The 20,087-nt window shown below is 39.7% G+C and overlaps 1 protein-coding gene across 3 annotated transcripts in view; it reads left to right on the top strand.

The window, feature by feature from the left end:
- The window catches only part of KCNJ6 (potassium inwardly rectifying channel subfamily J member 6), a 163,626-nt gene that overhangs the window by 63,921 nt on the left and 79,618 nt on the right, over positions 1-20,087 (top strand). Inside the window, exon 1 of one of the 3 annotated variants that reach the window (XM_069871413.1) lies at positions 14,305-14,417. The exons of the other annotated variants lie outside the window; for them this stretch is intronic. The gene's annotated coding sequence lies outside the window, so the exon portion shown is untranslated. Of the gene's footprint in view, positions 1-14,304; positions 14,418-20,087 lie in introns of those variants that run through there. 3 annotated transcript variants of the gene reach the window in all.

Raw genomic sequence — 20,087 nt, 5'->3', positions numbered from 1 at the left:
TTTGCTTGTATAACCTTATAAAACCCACTCCACTTTGAAAGTACAGGTGCTAAAAGACAAGTCCTCATATAACCCAGTTCAAAACCACTATGTAGAGGGGGGGTGGAAAATGACTAGGGATCAGAAGTTAAGAGACTATTAGGACAGAGGGATTAGTCTAATGGAAGTAGGGCTAAGTGAGAAATTACAGCAAGGAAGGAGGTAAGCTTTCAAGCCTGTCACCAGCAGATGTATATAAACCACACTATTGTTGATTCAGAGATTGCTGGGAAAGGAGGGGTTGCCTTTGGGGTTTTGATGGGATTGTTTTGCTTTTTTTTTTTTTTTCCCTGAGGGGAAGGGTTTTTCTTTACTAATAAATGAAAAAAATGCAGTATATCATGGCAGGAGGCATAGCAGAATCAACAGGAACAAATGACAGTCTGTAAAAAAAGGAAGAAAACTAAAGGAGCTAAAAATGGCAGAGATCCAAGGAGAAAGAGCAAGGGACCTGAGAGAGTCAAAATGAGAAGAGTATAAAAAAATTCATTACAGAGCTGCAGAAGCATAGAAGGGATTGATGAACTCTTTTGCTAGAACAAACAAATTAAAGAGGCTATTAGCAACCTGAGCAAGAGCAGTTTCAGAGAAGCAGTTGAAGTGAATGATTTATAGGTGTGACAGAAGAAGACAGAGAATATGCGTTGTCTGAAGTGTCCCTTTGGAAATCCTTAGCCACAATGTGTCTCTCAAAGATCAACACTTAACATTTCAGAAGTATTAGCAACTTAATTATCATTATGCTGCTGAGACTTAACATGGGGATGAAACTACTTGTCCCACAAAACCGTACTGTCCCATTCGTGTCACCTGGCTATGAAATCAACGGGACATTGTGTTTAAATAAATGCCAGCTGTACACCTGTGTATACAATAGGTTTGATTTGCCTAGACAAAGTAAGGATCTTGAGTTTCCACACGGAGCTGTAGGTTACCCTCACAAGATTTTCAATGGAAAACATTAAAAAAAAAATAAAATGACCAGAACAAAGACCTGGATGGGATACATAGTATCAAGCATTCACAAGATGGCAACAGAAGAACAGATGTGGTGTTTTAGCTTTTTTGTCCCACCAGCAGTAGGGAAGCTGTTAAGAGAAGCATCCATTATTGATTCACTCTGTTTAAAATCCATTTATACTGGCTGGTTTTGGAGCCATTATAATTTACAGTCTGTCATGTAAATTGGTTTTGGTCTGTGAAATATTGACCTATTAGACAGACATGCCATGCATGCACATTGAACACATGGACTCAAAATCCTAGGGGATTTTGCTGTTTAAACAACAGATTATTGCCCACATTCACTATCTACTTCTACAAACAGATCAGTAATTTTGGGCTTTAATATCTTCCTTGACTCTTTTCCTATATAACTAGAGATAATGCTTGATGTACTAGGGATTAAAGACCTGAATTCTTTTTTCATTTAAAGTAAAATCATTTTCATGTACACAAAGTTTTTAAAAATATCTTAAATGGATATATATACACACACATATAAGCACAGATTTGTGTATATATAAATGTATATGTATCTTACACAACATTTGATTAGATTATTTAGTTTGGAGGAGGTGGTGATGGACTGACTTCTTGGGTGAGAATTTGTTTTGGCTTTAAACTTTACGCTGCCAGTAACGTAAAAGAGAAACTGTACAGCTGATCTGTAAATGACAGTCACGTATGAAAGTAGCAGAGAAAAAAGCAGTTTTGTCTATACTTATTCTGTGCCTATCAGTCTGCAGTGAAAGGTTTGAAGCATCTGTGGTTTCAGAGCACCCTTAAGCCTGGAAGTACCAGTACTAGCATGTTCAGGTCACACCACTTGCTCACATATTTCCTCCTGGGTTCCTGCAGGACTTTCAACACAGCATCCAAGTATTTTGCAGGTAATAGAATAAGTTATTTATCTCCCCACCTTGCAGGCAGAAACAGAAATGGGAGCTCAGAATTACCTGTCAAAGGCCACTACAGGAACCAGAGACAACGGCTACAACTAACAATGTCCTAAACTCTAGTCCATTTACATCTCAGTTGTCCTTCTGGCAAAGGTGCTAACCCTCATCAAGGTCAAGGGCAAAGGCTTGATAACCAAGCTTAAAACCAGAATCTCCAGGTCTCAGCTGAGCACCCAGGAAGTTAACAACGAAGCTTCTAATGACAGCCAACTATAACCTTCATTAAGTATTTCCGTAATCTTTCAAATAGGACAACTAAATAAGATTTAGGAACTGAGCGATAAATGGACATCTAATTACAAGGTCACTATTTATACACCCATGAATTTTATGAGTGAAAGAGAAATTGGGTGAACAACCAGCCACCTTTTTTACTGCATATCCCTGGTTCACACGCTAAACATCACTCCTGCAGATGGAGATTTCTCAAAGGAAGAGCAAAACACATTTAGAGACTGTATTATAAGTACTCATGTCTTAATTTTGCTAACATTGTGGCTTTTAAAAAATCTTTTAATACAGTTATTTTTGCATACCAGCTTTTCTTTTTAAAAGGAAGAGGAAGCTACCTGTCACCATACAATGATCGGATATAGATGGAATACATGTGTATGTTCAATACGCAGCAGACTAAAATACAGATCCCACACTAGTGCAGCAGAATCCCTCCCCCATCTCATGGCACAGAAATAGCTGGTTAAGTGGCAGAAGGCAGAGCTCATCCTGCTTGAACCAAGCGCTACAGAACTAAAGCACACTGCAATAGCAGTAGGTGAGTTGTTGCCCATGCACCAGTAGTTGTGCTATGCAATCAGGATACTCAAGAGGAAAGAGGCACAGTTTGCTCTGAAATGCAGTACCAGTGGGTTTGACAGGCAGAGATGCTGCTTGACCTGATCTGATTCTGCCACCAGATCTGCCCCATCCAATGAAAGACAAGGTCTAGCTTTCATTAATGAGGAACCCTTACTGACAACTTCGAATGCCGGATCCCTGAAGAATGCACTTCCTTCTTGGCCCAGTGGTTTCTGGCAGAAGAAAGCTTGGTAGTAATGACCAGGCAACCCCTCTGTATATGTTTTTCATCAGACTGTTCAGCCTCTGTTTTAAAAACACTGAGGTGTTGAAGCAATGTACACACTGCTATAAACTATTCATGGATTTGGAGGAATGTTTTTGTATGGCATAAACCATAGGAAGAAAGTGGTAATCAGAAGTTATTTACTGAGACAATACTTGGGAGATTAACATCAGGCCAGAACAGCCTCCAGTCAACATAAATATCTTTGCAAAAAAAGTTGCAGATAGTATAACTTTTCAAAGAAATGCTCTCACTCGACAAAAGTTGGAAGGAAGGAAGGAAGGAAGGAAGGAAGGAAGGAAGGAAGGAAGGAAGGAAGGAAGGAAGGAAGGAAGGAAGGAAGGAAGGAAGGAAGGAAGGAAGGAAGGAAGGAAGGAAGGAAGGAAGCTGTAGAGAGCATAAAGCTGCCTCACCATGACAGATACCTGAATGTGCTTTAGGAGTGGGGATGGCTGTTGGAGCTCTCTGCACCTTCTGTGGTGGCAGATGTTCACTATACTACACTTATATTTAGAGAAAACCCAGGTTCATTTTTTTTGGTAAAAATTCTGAGCTACTTCTTCCCATTACTCTTATAAGAATACAGAATCTAGTCTTCATAAGCTGAAATAAATCTGTGTGGCAAGTGGTTGTTACAATGTCTGTTGAAGATTTAGCATCAAAGGAAGGTAAGCTGGCAGTGTATTTGCCTCTGCATATCATATGAAAAGTGTTCTGAGAGAATCATTGGGAATATGTTCTCACAGATACAATAGAAAAGCACTTTAATTTTTCATCTCATGCTGCTTACAAGACAACTAATGCATCACCAGTCCTCACACCAAGGTGAGCAACACTAGTTACAACCACGTGTGACAAGCAGTACTAGCACAGCACCTGAGATAATCACATACAGAAAAAGGGATATGATTTATCACGCATTTCTTGTTCACTTCCAAAAAAACTAACAGGATAAACCAGTTTACTATTTGATTGAGAGAAACAAACATAAATTTTCTCAAATCAGCTAAACCAGTTTCAAGAAAAGCTGAGGATGTGCTCTCCACGTGGGTTCTCCTAAGGGTAGTAGAGCAGAAGGCCCCTGCCCTTAGAATTACAAGGTCTCAGTGCTCTAATTGCCACAGCATTCATGATAAAATCCAGGAACTATTCAAAGACTATGAATTTGAACTGTGTTTCCATCGACAACTCCAGCATATTGGTATGTTTTTATCTCAGACTTGAATTAAAGGAGCAGACTTCCCTACATGTTGTGAAGAGAGCTGCAAGAATTTCATTTTGAAGTGATCTTGAAATATGGTCACACAATGAACTAAGAAAACTATCTGTTTTGAAGCTGGGCTTCAATGTGAGGGAAGTCTATTTAACAAAGCAAATAGATCTGGAGTTACTCCAAGCACACATACTATTTTAAAATAAAAAGGAATCAATTAGTTCTTCCATATTATCAATTCATATAAAGCAAAATCTTTATTTTTTTGTAGTTTCTCCCCGCAAAATTGAAATTATTTAAATGGATTACATTACATTATTAAGCATTGTCTTGAGAAGAAAGTGACAAAGATAATATAGTATTATTTTACTGCAGCAGTCATTTTGTTTGCAGTAGTGTAGAAGACTGACAGGGTAACCCCTTGTTATTTCTTCCTATAATCATTACTTCACATTATTTTGTATTCACTTCACTAAATGAATCCCAAGTGCAGAAACGTATGTCTCCAAAGATTATAATTTGCTCCTGGCTTTATTTTATGAGCAATATAGTTCAGAAAATGATTGAAGACTGCATTGGCAACACCTTAATTAATTGCCATTTTAAGATACATTCTAAATAGTTTTGGTGGAAGGCAGTACAGGACAGTTATTCAAGTTTTTTAAAGTGATAAGTGTTATGAAAACTGTCTAAACATAACAAGTAGGAATTGCTGCTCTGTATGGTTTAGAATTATTTATTACAGCTTTATAATATAAATGAAATACTTCATGAAAAATCACTCTTAAATATTATTTTAAAGTCTTTTCCTATAAATAGGTAATGAAAGCAATAATTTCTGTTCCCTTAATGCATTAAGAACAGAAGTCTACCAAACAGGAACTAAACAGTTAATAGGAAAATTGATACAAATCGTTTTATCTCCAATGTACATTAAGATTGAATCTTCAACAGTGCTTACAAAAACTACAGTCACGGTCATGCAACACACACATAGTTGTGTATACAGGCAGGTGCACACGCACACATATAAGACAAATTTTCTAAATATGCACATTCATTACCCCATTTATCTGAGGTTGCTAGATATGTGGCATTACCAAAATTAATTATGTATTAGCTGAAATTCATTTCATGCATATTTCAGCAAAGTTGCATAGGCTGTACATCAAACCACTGCTGTCTTAGAGACTTTAAACTTCATTCCTGATTTAGTGCTTATGCAAATGCAATGGAAAAAGCCAGGAGCAGCTGAGAAAGATGCCTTGTAAGTGTCTCCTGACAAGTTTGCGAGTACATCTCATCCTCGAGCTCCCAAATCCCTCCATGTCCTGCAGGTCCTGGTTCTTTCAAACACATGCTGAAGAGTAGTTGGTTATTCCAGCTTTGCATCTATGCAGGTCCACTTGCAAGCTGCCCTACAAGATTCATTTCAACATACACAGGCTGGTATTATTTCCCAGCCGTGCAACCAAGCATGGTGGTGGGCAGAATCTGTGGTTCTCAGAGCCAACAGCTGCAAATGTGACAACTATCGAAGAGCTTTTTAATGTCTCAGTGTGTGTTCTTATGAAGTTATGTGCACATATTCTTTGCTCAGCCTAGAAAGCCCATCACGATACTTTATGGAGACAAAACAAGGCGAACAAATGCCTTTCTTCCCATTACGCCTCCCTGCCTCATTCTGCTTCCAGGACAGCATTATTCATATTACAGGGTAGCTGGGAAGTATGGCACCGATGCTCTAACAACTGAGACTCCTAAGGAAAAACAAGTCCTCTGATAGCTTTCCATCTGTCTATATTCCCTTACTGGCTTCTGCACCAAGGAAGCCCACAGAGTTTTATTACGTGCCCACACTGTTTTCTAAGGACAAGTGCGGAAATTACAGTTGGCTTATGATGAATTTTGCCCTCAAATGGGAACATGCAAACTGAATCATCACCTTTTTCCTCTTCCAGTGCTTTCCACACAGGTGGTGGTCACATTTCCCACTACCACTCAGAACTTGGCGTGAATGTCTCAGCTTCTGTAGGGAGCCGCCACTCTCCTGTGTCTTATCCAGGTTCACTTGCTGAGAACTCCCTACCATACCACAATCAAGTTTGGAAGTGAAAGGGCTGGGAGAATATTCTATTCCCCCATCACAAGCATATCCCTTTTTCCAAAGCAAACAGAAGACTCTGATGACAGCAGTCTTGACGTCACTAGTAAGCAAAAACCCAGAGTTCTTCCAAAAAAACCTGCCTGAAAATAAAACCCAGGAAAAAAGAATGACAAAGAAGTATCTGCTTCAAATAAAGTTACCTAGCAGATAAAAGGTGTTTCTTAAATCAAAGGTTCATCAGTACCTGTTACAAGGTCTATAATTAAATAGCTGTGGGTCTATCAAAAGCCTCCTTGGTCTCACTCTTCCCATAGGGAGCTTGGTTTTGAAACTCACTGCTATGAAGACATGAGCAGGTTTCTGGTGCCAGCAGTGGCAGTCCTGATACTAAAGTCAGTACAATAACATGTCAGAGTCTATGACACTTTATATTCCAAGATCAGAACTATAATCTGTGAATGAATTAACAGACAGAAAACAAAGCTATGTATAAATACAAAAATAAAACAGAACACATTCTTATCTGAATGGCACCCAGTACCCCTCAACGGAGATACATGTCATATGTCTATGTGTAGAAAACCAGAATTTTCCTTGTAAGGAAAAACCAGTGTGCCTCCAACAATGTGTCATCTGTATTACTGACAACTATTTGGAGCAATGATGCTTCCTGGGTTCATCAGAGGCTGATGCACACAAACTGCCTATTGACCCTGTCCAGAGACCACTTCAATCTAGCCTATAAATCAAGAAAGTTCAAGGCAAGTCTTATGGTTGAACAGTACTTGTACACTCTACACACAATGAGCAGGAAGCACCAAGAAGAGAGAAAAGGAAATGCTTCTAATAATCCATTATACAAACAAGAATAAAGCAAATTTAAATATATTGTGATGTTTTTACAGGCAAACAACCTGCATGAACTGACTACCACATTTCACATTACAGTTGTAATGGCTCTGCATACCCTGATATTTTGCTTTGAAATTGCATACATTATTTTCCCTTAGGATAAAATAGCCAACGGCAGGCTGGATTTTAGTATTCCAGCTTTCATGTCTAAGCTTTAATAAACCCTTGGAAAAAGGCCATAGTATAAATTCACCCGTTAGTGAGATGCTTGAGGATATTTCATCAGTCATTATTTTGTTCCTGTTTTAATCTGTGTCAGTAGTGGCCTAGTTTAAACTAATTTCTATATTCATAATAAAACAATCTAATACAAAGGTTTAGAACTAACAACCCTTCTAGTCAAACTGACAAATGTCCACTTTCCTGCTCCATTAGATTCTTGAGTGTCTTGTTGCATTGGATTGTTGAAAACAGAAGCAGAATTGAAAATCTCATCATTGACATAAGAAAGAAATTCTTTACAGTAAGAAGAATCATTCACTGGAACAACTTCCCCAGGATCACATTAGAGTCCCGTTTGTTGTAGATTTTCTAGATGCAATTGGACAGAGTGGTAGATAATCTTCTTGGGCTCCCTCCGTACAAAAGGTTGGATCAGATGATCTTTCAAAGTCCTTTCCAACATGGGCTATTCTACAATTCCATGAATGATATTTGAAACCTGACTCTGCCCTTAGAAATAAAATAAATCATTGGATTTTGTAGAAGTGGATGAAGGGAAGCAAGACAAATGTTGCCTATGTGAAGGAACACACCGTCCTCTTAAGGCTGTTTACCCTTGCCCTTCTTTATCTATACACTTATTTACCCTTTCTCTGTTTGTAATTATTCATGTAATTAGATTACTTTCATCTGAAATTTAGTCCTCCTGGATGAAAGAGTCTCCTTTCTCGAGAAATGAAGATCACGTAAGATCACAGCTCTGTTTATCAAAAATTAGCCAAGAAAACATCTATACAATGTTTAGCTAATTAGCCATTATAGGCACTTACTGTTTCCAGTATTCCAGGGCAGACTCTAAGGTCTTAATCATGCAACAAGCTTAAATTGTGTCGATAGAACATTGCACTATGTTGTTGAACTGGAGCGTCAGGATAGATCTGCAGTGCAGTCCCCACTGTGGCCATAACTTGTGCAAACATTCCCTGCTAGTTTTAAACCAGCTAGTTTAGACCTAGCTGGCAGTAAAAAAGCAACTGCCTGGAAGTTCATACCAGGCACAAAATCTGCCTGATAAAGTGACAGATCTGGAAGAGGGTGGTAAAGGCTTGCCTTAAGAAAACTAAGAATGCTCCCAGGCGTTGTTTGGATGTCATCCTCAGGACCTCTGCCCAGAGCCCTGAGCTGCCAAGCAGGCAGCTCTCCAATCACTGCAGTTCACAGCATGGTGTTTTAAGGCAAATAATCAGCAGTATCCATGTCATTTCAGACTCAGTCGTACCTTGTCATCAATTAAGAATCTGAATAATGAATAATTACTCAAGTGGCTAGTCTGGGCTGAGCAATGTCAGCTCCTTTCCCTTTCAGTGGCAATAAAGGCAGATCAGCCTGTGGGGTTTTGTGGATCCTCCTGTGAAGGTACTTTGCTTTCTTCACTGACCCACTGGGGTCCAAGCACCTCTTCTAGATCTTGTATTAGGACCATCTGCCTGACTTAACACTGTACTAGACCAAGACCAGAGATATCCTCACAGCTGCACCAGAAATCTTACAAAAATCATCTCAAATGTGGCTCAAGGAACATATGTATATTTTTAAGTGCAGTGTCTTAAGTAAACTCACCATTCTGAGAATTTCACACACTCACAGCTTCAACAGAACTGCAAGCAGCAATATAACTTGTTTGTAATGCTGTCTGTTAAGAAGCATGGTGTTCTGTATACTCTACAGAAACTGAAAATAAAGTCCCTGCCCTGAGGCACAGGATCAGAGAGGCTAAAACCATTTATGCAACTCAGAGCAAGAAATAATGTAGCAGTGAAGTATTGGAGCTTTAGTTCTTATACTCTTTATTGATTAACTCACTTCCTGCAGACATTCCAGATTTTCTGCCCATTTTCACTGAATTTACAGACCCAGAGGAAACTATTTCATTCCTATCATAAGCAGAACTGTAGTCCGAAGCCAGTCATCTAGCCTGGGAGAAATTCGTATCTGCTTCAGGAATGAATCAAAGGCATCTAACCTACTTCTTCATTCAACTGATCCTCCAGCTGATCACAAGGCAATGTCACCAATTAGTAGCATAAAATGAAAGGATGGGCACCATCACTATGGACAGCATCAACTGTGTAAAGCTCTCCTGGCTATTGACCAGCAATAGCAACATTTTATACGCTAGCTGTTGTCCAGCTTTGGAGAGGTCAATTGATCAAACACTGCAACAACCCCAGGGCATACCTATTATTTTCATCTGTGTTATCAATGCTGCAAAAAAAATTGCAAGACAGGTAGTCTGAACTTGATATCTGTTTTGTTCTGCACTTTTCAGTAGCATCATTGCTATGCCTCTGAATGTCCCCCTATGTCTCCATTTCCACAGGTGTAAAAAAGGGATGACAATACTAACTGTGTCAAGGAATTCAGTGATTAGAGTCAAAAAAAAAATTGTACTACAGAATACATAATACAGGAACAAAAGACTAGAGAGACCAAACAAAGCTTCTGATAACACCTCAAGCTTTACTTAGTTGTGCAAGGGTAAAACCATCAGTTTGTGTGTTCCATAAGCAACCTGAACTTGCAGTTCCACCTACCATTTACACAGCAAGGAAACACCTTGCAATAATCAGGTAATAATAATAAGATTTGTAAATGTTCTTTTAAATGCCAGCTAGGAGCGCAATGAGTAGTTCAATGCATGTGGCAGTGAACATGTGCCTGGGCCAGTTTGTTCTGCTATCCAAGGGTGTAAGCATTCTATTAGACTTCTAGCGTGACAACTGAAGTTACCACAGGGCACTACAGAGTGGATTAAGGACAGAATTATTTCTAGCTTTGACTCTGGGTCTGAGTCAAGCTCTTGATGTTACTTAGCATTTGTATTTGCTTAGGTTTAGTAATACATTTTTGGTTGTTTGAGGGCAAAAATAAAGTAGCCAATTTACTAACAATGTTCAGCAATGAGAATTTTTTTTTGTTGTTATTTAAAGGCACTCTCTTATTATTTGAGCTCCTCAGAACCATTAGTTTCACCTCTCCATAGGATTGCAGGGTGAGGTATTGCTGCTCCCCAAGGTACAAACATAGGCTTATATTTTCAAAAAGTCTGAGCTGAGCTGTGGTGCACTGCAGCAGAAATGTGTGTGTTTGAAGGGGGCAAAAGAATCCAAAGAACCCAGTTTCAATGAACATGTGCCAGAAAAAAAAAAAAGTATCAGCTGATAAGACTTGCTAGAGATCCCAAAGGACGCCTATGGAAATATGGGGAACAGATTTCGAGGGTTCTGTGCCTTAGGCACAAGTAGAGTCTTCTTCTGGGACATAACATGATATAAATGTAACTACGGTTGTTAACAGAAATACCTCAGGCCACCTCAAATGCTCATTGCTAGCTCCCCAAATAATGTAAATACTCTAGTTAGCCTGAGAGGAAATCCAGTCTCATATACACACTGCACAGGAAACTAATACAGTATTAATCACTTGAGCCTAATGCTGTTATTCAGCTCAGTAGTAAGAAAGGTGCTGCTACATTTTACGTTCATCAACAGCTATGTTTCATCTCATTTGAAGAGATAAACTAGGAATAGGGAGCTGGTAGAACTGAATTATGTCTATGAAAATGGTACCTTCTATGCATGCATTATCCAGTGGCGAATACATTTATGCAGGCTAGCAGTCAAAATTATTTTTCTTTTACAAAGTCTGGTTCACTAGGTTTCACATATTGTTTGGAGTCTGGATGTGATCACCTGGCAGCCTGGTGTGCATTTGACCTCTAAGCTGGAAATGGAAAACTCCAGTAAACACAGAGTTCAGAAGCTTAATTTTATTTTTCATCATTAGTGCATGCACACCGTTACCTTGTTTGTGTGCATGCTCAGTTCAAACAAATATTCCAGGCAGGTAGATAACGATGCATTTTTGCAACTGGGGCGGGTCTCAAGCAGAAGGGTAGAGCCAAAGAGGAATCACAGTCTCCCAGCATGAAATACCTTACGCAGCTTTCTGACAGGGTGAGAGAGTGCAAGGCACCTTACAGGCCTGGCAGATCCCCGCGGGCCAGATGCAGAATTCTGTATTTGTGCTAGAGAAGGCCCTCGAGGATGTGCCAAACTGCCATTAACTAATCAGTGAACAGCAAATACAGAGTAGCTACTCTTACTGCCTTCAGTCAAAAATGCCCTGGAGTGATTCTTTCATTGAATTCCCAAAGACTGCTTAGGTACAGGGAGGATTTTTCAGTGTGGTGTGAATTCTTTTGCAGAGACTGCAACTCAGAAACAACAGTAAGTCTCAGAATGCAGACGACACAGCTCCATGTCAGCTGGCTGTCACTCTGACAAGAAGATGGATATGTCTGGAGGATCCAGAATTTCTCCCTTTCTCCTTCAGGCATGCACACACAAAAGGCCCAACCACCCTTACTGTATAGTGTGAGAAGAACAATACAGCATTTTAAGAGCCCACCTATTGTCTTTTAGTGCCAGCTCATAGCAAGAAATATTTCTGAAGGAGAGCAGAGTTTTGCAGCCTACTGGCTGAATACTTTATCAGTCATTAGGATTGGCTTCTTTCATGTGAAAATACATCAGAACTTCTCTATAACTCTAACTGTTTCAGGGAAGAGAATGCAATGTGAACATTCTTCAAGTCATATACTTCGAATCAGGGTATAGCTGTCTTGACTCGTATAGCTAGGGATTCAATTGCAATAGCACAGCCTGCATCACAGCTTGATTCAGGATTCTCAGGATGAAGGGAGGAGATGCAGAACTGAAGGACAAAATTAATTCCCTAAATTATCTTTCCCTTTTGACACACAAGAAGATAAGTGTATTCTGCAGTTATCATCATATTTCTGTTACTCTGTGATTTCATAACAGTCCCCTCCTCTATATTTGTGACCCAATCACTTTATGCTAAAGCTGCTGTTTCCGTGTAAGAAGCACATTTAATGAATGAAAGGTTAACTGTCTGATTTCTGTGAACATAGCTTGAAGTCCATGTGATAGCTTGGTAAATAGGCAGAATATTTGTTGCAGCAAAGTTTCTCCTTCAGTGTCCAAGTGTGAAAGAAGGTTTGTTTGATGAATCAAAGCAAAGGGTTGGGCAAAAGAAAAAGGTGCTGACTTCTGAGCTAGTCATCTGTTTTGGAGCTGATATTCTTGTTCAAAGAAAGTTAAACTTCGCCCTCAGGAAATACCGTGGCCTTGATCCTGTGCAATCAGCCATGCTCTCAGGCTGAAGCTACCTTGAGTCTAATAGATTGCCTCTTCCCTTCACTGATTCACTAATAAAAGGTGGAAGTTAAGACCATCCCCTACATCCTCACAGCTTTTATTAAGAGAAGCACCCTCTTCTGGAGTCTCCAAGGTTGAGACAATCTAGAAGAGGATTCTTAAACTTGGACAAGATGGCTGGCTTATTCTTTACACTCGTCATATCAGTGCTAAACCATCACAGCTTTCTCAGAGTCTCACAAGTCCTTCAGGGAGCTCAAGCAAACCCAAGAGCTCAAGTCAGGATGATGTAATCAATTTTACAAGACGATTGAAAAGGTGAACGGGATTGTCCTTTGAGTGACACCAGACAAATTTATCTGGCTTATCAGCATAGTGAAAAAATCTTCTGGTCATTTAAGTTACTGCTCTGCTGTCCATGGGGGAGCTATAGGAACTCTCATTTGCAGTCTTTGAAATCAACCAGCTGTTGGACCACCTCAAAGAAGCTCTTTTCAACGGTTCCCCATTTGACCTGCATGTTACAGCCTGGGAGAGGTGCAGAGGGAAGACTGACATCTGTTCTAAAGGCTTTTTTTTTTTTCCTTTTTACCTTCACTCAGTCACATGTCCATTGACATCCATCATAATTTCTGTGTTCCAAGTAATGGGACCACTGAAGAGGAGAAAGGAATAGTACAGACCAGGAGTTAAACCTCAAGGTCTGGACTCCAGGGAATGCACAGAATATCTCTTAAACTGTTATTACCTCATTGACCATCCCTAGTTCCATTACAGGACAAGAAGTAAATTCTGACCCAAGACCGTTAGTGTGAATGCAAAATCAGTTCAAAGTGATATGTGTTCTGTCACCACCTAGGCACAGCTCTCTTATGCAGATTCCAGCTTCCTGCAGAAGAAACACTTCTTTACCCCCAAGAGTCCTGAGTCTAAAATATTTGGTGCATTGGAAGGGCTTCCATTCCTTCTGTTTCAGGATTACTAGTGAATTGAAGCTGTAAATGATTTAAAAGCATAATCTACAGAAAATGTTTAACTGAGTGCGCTAAGTGCTGACCTGGGAGAAAATCATTTTGCTTTTGCATGCTGTTGTCTTGTTGGTTCCAAGCTCTGCTCTACAAATAGGAAACTTAGTTCAGTTGCTTTTGAAATTAAACAGCTATATCAGACTTAGCAGTTTGGAACTACAAGAAGGCATCAGTCAAATGGCTTTAATTATTCACATTCTCTCCTTGCTCCCTCCCTTCTCCCTTCTCATTTTCCTCCAAGGGATCAAAAGCTAAGCTGTTGTTTGTGTCATGGGATATCAGGCAAATTTTCTTATGTTCTGCTGGTATCAGTCATGATTGCGTACATCTGAGCAGCATGAGAACTATTGCTGCAATGTGATCTAAGAGACATGCTCCAGAGACATGACTGACTGATAAATAGACCACGTGGGTGCATTAGGTGCACAGTGCACATTTCTGACAGTGCACTGGGTTGGCTGTGAAAGTCTTCATAGAGCAGAGATGATTTTTTCCTAGCACGGAACTTAAGTACCCTAGGCCTGACAGATTTCTCCCTTTCACGCCATCTCTCATTGCCATGCAATAATTCCATCCAGTAAGTCCATCTAGAGTACACCAAGCTACCTGCGCATCACATCTTCAGCTCCTTTTACTTGACTGTTAGAGGAAGTAAGTCACATGTGTCCTAGGTAAGAACACAAACAACAAAAAACTCCACAGGAAACCCTGGTACACCAAAGCATGTTGCTTGCACTGCGAGCAGGTATTTTCATTACACATTCCACATTATTATTATTAACAAAAGTGGTTCTTTTTGGTTATTAACCAAAAATATAGTTCAGCAGTTGTCACTGGAGATGAGAAACTGGTAAGTCAAATTGACAGAAAAACTTCTCAAGCCAACTTGAGGAAAAAATTCTCGCAGTAATATTTCTGTCCTCAGAAAAAAAGCAAAACTAACACCCAAATTCCTATATAATCCACCAAGATTATCATGAAGTGTCAAAATAACACAAAACAAAATCTTATTTAAGGCATAGGAGTCATCAATTACATCTCTCCTTATTGGTGCTAGAACCAAGTGAGCAGAGGGGCATTTCTGCCAGGCACAATATGGCAGAAGGGCAATCAGGAAGCTTTCTGAGGAAATCAGATCACACTTGACATACAGCAAGCAAAGAAATCCACAGCAATGCTTCCTCTCTTCCTCAGCACAGTCTTGCTGAGTATATTCCTTTCCATGCAGCTGGGTCCCTAAAAAAACCTATAAGGACGAATCAGCAAAAACCTTTAAGCAGTTCCTGAAAGTATGCAAGATTTGTTCTCTTGCTTGAAATGGTGCTCATATCCTGTGTTAAGTTAACTTGTAACAGCAAGGCATCTTATGCTACAACCATGAATGTTCTTCAAAAACAGAAATTTCAAATTCATATAGGATGCCTGACCAGGTACCTTCGCACATCTATGAAACTTCCGAATACTGTTTTATCAAAAACAGAGTGTATCTGAATCTCTTTTCCATAACAGGAGGGCATTTTTCAGTCTGAATCTTGTGCCGACCACCTTTTTCCCAAGGCCATCCAGTCTTTTTTCTTTCATCCTTTCCAATTCTTTGGACAGTCTTCTACCCAGGTACCAGAAAGATCTGCAGACAAGCAAATTCGTGCTTGACTTAACTTCATTTCCTCTTGCACTAACATGGATCTCCATCATTATGCAGATGTTAAGGAGGCAGAAAAGGTCTTGCCTTGACCCTTCTCATACTTTACTGCACAGTAGCTTGAGAAGAGAAGGTTCTCTGCAGGACACTATGCAACACTCTTTGCTCTGTGCACATTAACTGATACTTGTCTTATACTCCATTTGAGAAGGGTGAATTTAAAAGGGAGAGCAAGAGCAACACTCCCCTATCCCCTACCTTACCTCTACCCTCCCCCATATTCCATAAGAACTGGCCTGAAGCAACCTGGTAGCGAAAAGTCACATGATGGTCTGAGTTGCAGCTTCCCTGAAAAAGGGAAGAATTACTTTTTCTAAGAAAAGCAAATCACTCTGCATCTTGGCAGTTCTAGATTAGTACATTTTAATTTTCTGCCACCTACATTTCATTTGGCCTGTCGGCAACCCCAAAAGCAAACAAGTAAAATGCAAAGATCTCACCAGCACAAAATCATGAGACCATGCTCCCTGGCTGATGGCACTGTGGGAGGCCTGGAAGCATAGAAGCAGCCTAGATCCCTTGCACATTTTGAAGAGGTGTTATAATTTGAGCTGCTTCATTATAAAAGGGCAACCATTAGGAGAGCCAAGCTATAACAATGAAGCCTTGGGCATTATCATGCATTGATTAAATACTCTTTAATGTCTTAAAATAACAGGTCAAAAAAGGAGCTCAGGGAAACCCAAAGAAGCAAAGCAAGTCAGCAAAGCAAATAAATCTCCGGTGATTGTCTTATACTAAGAGTTATTTTGATAGGAAAATTACAAGGAGTAATGTGCAGCAGCATTAGGAATTTTCAAGCATCTGCCATTCATCCTAATAAAAAGTATTATATATATTCAACACGTGTAGCAATAGCTTTATTATCTTAATTTCCCATTGCTGCAGCGGGAAAGAAAGCTCACATTCTATAGCAACTTGTATTCTAAGTAAATCTCTCATCATATGAAGTTACTCACTTCAACCTTCTTCCTGCATTTCTTGCATATTAGCTATATTTAGTTTTCAATATCACCTTGCACATGAAAATATAATCAGGCAAAAGCAAGTAATATACAAGTAAATAGAACTAAATGCAAAGCTAACAGCAAACTTACCTATTAATCTGCTAGCTTTCTTTTCAGTAGATATCTTGAGAATAAATGCACTGTGACTACTCATTAGAATATGCTTTATGGGTTATATCTTTTAAGATTTGAAATCTGGCTTTTATACGTTATCTCGATTGAACTCATTGTTTAGAACAACAGTTTTTAGAATGTTAATCCTCCTCTGAATAAACTGAATAATAAAACACCTCCACAAGTGTTGTTAAGCAAGTCAGCTGTACTGACAGTGCTTTTCCTTCCTGGAGGAGAGCTCATTGCATTTCCAGAAGGCCTGGTTATAAGAATCCACTCTCAGCTACTCACTGTCAAAAGGCAACTCCATGGATCATGAAGGAAAGTTTAGGATCAGTTAATATCAGAGGGCAGTACAGACATGGTACTTGGATGTTCTACTCTAACCTAGTAATGGGTTCACACTTTGAAACAGTTGATTTTTAAAACCTATGGAGATACTAGGAGGGATAATAGTTATTAGCCTTAGGACTGTAGTTAATTCTAGAGTGTAAGTTAGGTGAAATTCATGTGAAGCGGGAGAACTAGGCCCGAAATACATGACTCCTCTGAACAGCGCATACTTCAGGATTCTCCACTTTCAGTTAATGTGTCATTGCTACTTGTCTGGGGCCAAGCAAATATTGGAGTTCCCCATCCTAAGTCCTAATCTAGTATCCAGGCAGACATAAAGAGTTATGGACATCTATCAGCTTCACCATGGATTTAAGTGTGGCCACATTAAATTAATTGAAGTTCACAGCTGTACCACCTATTGTAAAGCTGAATTATAGTTCCCAGAAGAGTAATATTTTTAGGTAGTTTTATCTCCCATCTGAAAAAATGCTTAGGGTGGAGAAGAGAAGAGAAGAGAAGAGAAGAGAAGAGAAGAGAAGAAGAAGAGAAGAGAAGAGAAGAGAATGAGAAGAGAAGAGAAGAGAAGAGAGAAGAGAAGAGAAGAGAAGAGAAGAGGAAGAAGAGAAGAGAAGAGAAAGAGAAGAGAAGAGAGAGAGAAGAGAGAAGAGAAGAGAAGAGAAGAGAAGAGAAGAGGAAGAGAAGAGAAGAGAAGAGAAGAGAAGAGAAGAGAAGAGAAGAGAAGAGAAGAGAAGAGAAGAGAGAAGAGAAGAGAAGAGAGAAGAGAATGAGAAGAGAAGAGAAGAGAAGAGAAGAGAAGAGAAGAGAAGAGAGAAGAGAAAAATGCGTATTCGGAAGGTCCAGGATAACACATTCCCACCTGCTTCACCACATACATTATGGAAAAGCCTTTAATTACACAATACCACCATTCAGTGCACAAATCCGCATAGTACTTGCTTGACTGGAAGATATTCAGCACTTTGTTTTATTCTTGTTATTCAATGTGGCTTTACACTCTCTTTCTTGCAGACCATTTACCCACAGCTCAGCAGACAGAATTACTGTCCTTATGGGCTTTGCAACAGAGCCACAGTAAGACAAAAAGAAAACTGACAGAAATTTGCACTGTATTGCAGACACTGACCTTAGTAATAGACTATGTGGAATAATAGATAATTGAACTAAGCTTGAAAGCATGGCAGCAAAAAGAGGAATAGCAGGAGATAATTACTTTCTATTACCAAAGAATATCCCTTTCTCTGTTAACATCCTGGTTCCAATTAATTGCTTAATTATATTCTATTATAAAATAATTCGTAACATTGCATTAAACCACATATTTTTTGCATCCTCTTGCCTCCTCCCTCTTCATACCTTTTTCTTCCCTACATCAAGAAGAGTTTGAGTTGTGATCCTGCACCTTGTTCTGTTCATGTTGGCCCCTGCATCTATGTCAACCTCTGCTGAATTCAAGAAGGCAAGATAGAGTGAAAGGAAGGGAGGTCACTCTACATATGGAGTATAGATTTAAAACCAGAGCTCTTAGACATCATAGATATAGCTTTAGATACCTATCAGAGGAGGGTTGAATCAGAAGAAGCATGGCCATCTTTTGTAGACAAAGGAAGGGAGACAGTACATTGAAAGGTTATCCAGACATATGCACCTAAAAAAAAAACCTAAATGATGCTGAAACTCTCTCCTTTGACCATACAAACAACCTGTGGTCACTAAGATCTAGTCACAGAACCATAAAAGCACAGAATCATTTAAGTTAGAAGAGACCTTTAAAATCATTGAATCCAACCCTAAAACTAACACTGCCAATTCCTGCACTAAACCATGTCCCTAGAGCACCACAATCTACACAACTTTTAAATACTTTCCAATGCTCCACAACCCTTTTCAGTAAAGAAATTTTTCATAATATTCAGTCTGAATCTCCCCCTGGTGCAACTTGAGGCCATTTCTCTCTCATCCTGTTATTTGTTACTTGGGAGAAGAGCGCTTGACACCCACCTCATTACAACCTCCTTTCAGGTAGTTGTAGAGAGTGAAGAGTGAAGGTCTCCCCTCAGCCACCTTTTCTCCAGGCTACACAACCCCAGTTCCCCTCCGCCCCTCCTCATAAGACTTGTGCTCTAAACACTTCACTAGCTACATTGTCCTTCTTTGGACACACTACAGCACCCTTAATGTCTTTCTTGCAGTGCAGTGAGGGGCCCCAACCAGCACTGAGTACAGGGGGGACAATCACCCTCCCTTAGTCCCTGCTGGCCACTCTATTTCTGATAGAAGCCAAGATTCTGTTGGCCTTCTTGGCCCTCTCTTCTGTGCACACTACTGTCTCATATTCAGCCAGTTGTTGACCAACACCCTCCAGGTCCTTTTCTGCTGTGCATCTTTCCAGCCACTCTTCCCCAAGTCAGTAGTGTTGCATGGAGTTGTTGTGACCCAAGTGCAGGACCTGGGACTTGGCCTTGTTGAACCTCATACAGGTGTCCTTGGTCCACTGATCCAGTCTGATGAGATTATATTAGCTGTGGGTGTCCATGACTCGTGCAAGATCCAAACAAGCCTGTAGTCAATAAAATCAAAAAGGTGAAGATAGGCTGACCTGTATTTCTGCATTGTAGATAAGGACAGTCTGAAATCATGTTCAAACTCAATCGAAGTGCATTTGGTTGTGACTCTACTCTGCATATCCTGATCCTTCAGCCAGCATGCATTATCTTAATATGAATTATGACACATGAAGCATCAGAAGGATGTCATGTGTCATCAAGTGGCCAGCATTTCATATGAGAAAAATCACATGGTAGTCACATGGTACATCAAAGTGTAGACATCTTGATCCAGTGTATGATAAAGGAAAAAACCTAAACTAAGGCTTAAACAACTGCTGATCTTTTGCTGAAAGCAAGGGCCATAACATGTGAAGAGTCTGCAGTAGTCATCCCATCCCTCTCCTCTTTCCCCACATGACATGTTTCACAGACTGGTTTTTTGTATCTTACAGACCCATGCAGGCTTTTACTTGCACTATAGCACTTCAAACAGACAACTGATGACTGGCAAAAAAAGGACAGCACAGAAAAGAACAGAATTAGAAGGCTTCATGTGACTCATACAACACAAGTAAAATAAAACAATTTCAGAGACACTCATCTCCTTCCATTAAA

Source organism: Phaenicophaeus curvirostris, chromosome 1 (assembly GCF_032191515.1).
Source record: "Phaenicophaeus curvirostris isolate KB17595 chromosome 1, BPBGC_Pcur_1.0, whole genome shotgun sequence".
NCBI lineage: Eukaryota > Metazoa > Chordata > Aves > Cuculiformes > Cuculidae > Phaenicophaeus > Phaenicophaeus curvirostris.
Note: the sequence above shows the minus strand (reverse complement) of the source record. Positions and strands in the feature narration are given on the sequence as shown.